We start from the raw sequence: 1,578 nt of genomic DNA, 5'->3' as shown, positions 1-1,578 counted from the left end.
AGAAATAGTCTTTTCCTCATCTGCCTCTTCTCTACCAGCTGCCCGTGTCTGCTGTTTGCTTCAGGGTACAGAAGGCAACAGCACATATGAAAAAAAAAAAAAAAAGTAGCATGCTTTTTCTGCTCCTTGGAGCCTTGGTCACAAAAACTGAGGTGGCCATTACTGCTGTTCACTCACTATTTCTGGATCTTCACTATCCCATCTCATGTCAAGACTGCATTTACCTGTCCTTTGTGATCAGGAATAGACAAGGCATTCCTTGTGACAAGTTCTGGCCAATGATTTGTAAACAGAAGTGGCATGTATCGCTTCCACGTAGGTACACATTATTGCTAAAGTGATACTCTCTAGAGATTTCTATCCCAGTAGCAATGTTCAAAATGGTGGATGCTCCATTATCCTGGATCCCCGAGGGGCTATAATGAATAGAACCCCTCTAGAGACCTGCAGAGGACATGGAGGATGAGTAATAAATAAATCTTCAGTAGGTTACTGAGATTTCATGGTAGTTTATTATTGTACCATAATCTACCTTCTTTTGATCGGTGCTCATGTCTTAGACCTGCTGCATACACAAAGATAACAAGTTCAAGTTCTGCTAACTGTGGGAAGTCCTGTTCAAGAGGAAAATGCTCAATTCATGAAGAAAAAAAAGCTACTAGTGAAGATAACCTTGTAATAGATATAATTATGGCTCCCACTCACTTATGTATAAAACTTGAAAATTAACTTTGAAAGGCATTTGGAATCCTATTGTGAAAACTTTCTGGTATTTAAAAAAAATATAAAAAGCTTTGCGCAGTGGCAGTATCGTAACCAACGAGGTTTATCCGAGGCGCGATTATTGCTAATTAAAAAAATATAAAAAAGACCGATTTTTTTACAGATAAGATGTAATATATTATTTGACTTTAGAAAGTTAAAGATACAGGAATAGGATGAAGTAAACAGCTAAAACAAACAGTATCATCTCCTTTCCCCAAATAAAACTACAGAGTGAAATGTTGGGTTCAGTTTCACTCCCAATACTTTGGCTGTTCTATCTCAGCAAGATAAGTGAAAATTTATGCGGAAATTAACAATTAAATTCATAATAAAAAGGAAGTAGGGGAAATGGTTATTCACCATAGTAGATGAAACATTATTATGTATTTATGAGTTTTATGGCAACATATATTTCCTTTCTTGATTGATAAGATATAATCTTCATCTCCAAGTTGGAAATATCTAGATGAAGCACTGGGCTTTAAAAATATATATATTTAACTTCAGGGCACCTGGGTGGCTCATTTGGTTAAGTGTCTGCCTTTGGCTCAGGTTATGAACTCAGGGTCCTGGGATCAAGCCCCACATCAGGCTTCCTGCTCAGGGGGGAGCCTGCTTCTCCCTCTCTGTCTGCAGCTTCCTTGCTTGTGCTCCTGCTTTCTCTCTGTCAAATACATTTTTTTTTAAAATTTACAAATATATATATAACACGTCAATAGCTAAATGACAATTTCAATTCTATATAGAAACATTCGAACTTGGAAAATTTTCTCAAAGTCAAGATGTTTGGTCTTCTGCAGCTCTGCTGCAAAC

The 1,578-nt window shown here is 37.1% G+C and overlaps 1 pseudogene; it reads left to right on the top strand.

The window, feature by feature from the left end:
• The first annotated feature begins 790 nt into the window (after nucleotides 1-790).
• Nucleotides 791-923, top strand: LOC122903730 (annotated as a pseudogene).
• The last annotated feature ends 655 nt before the right edge of the window (nucleotides 924-1,578 follow it).

This window comes from Neovison vison, chromosome 3 (genome assembly GCF_020171115.1).
Source record: "Neovison vison isolate M4711 chromosome 3, ASM_NN_V1, whole genome shotgun sequence".
In the NCBI taxonomy this organism is placed as follows: Eukaryota; Metazoa; Chordata; class Mammalia; order Carnivora; family Mustelidae; genus Neogale; species Neogale vison.
Note: the sequence above shows the minus strand (reverse complement) of the source record. Positions and strands in the feature narration are given on the sequence as shown.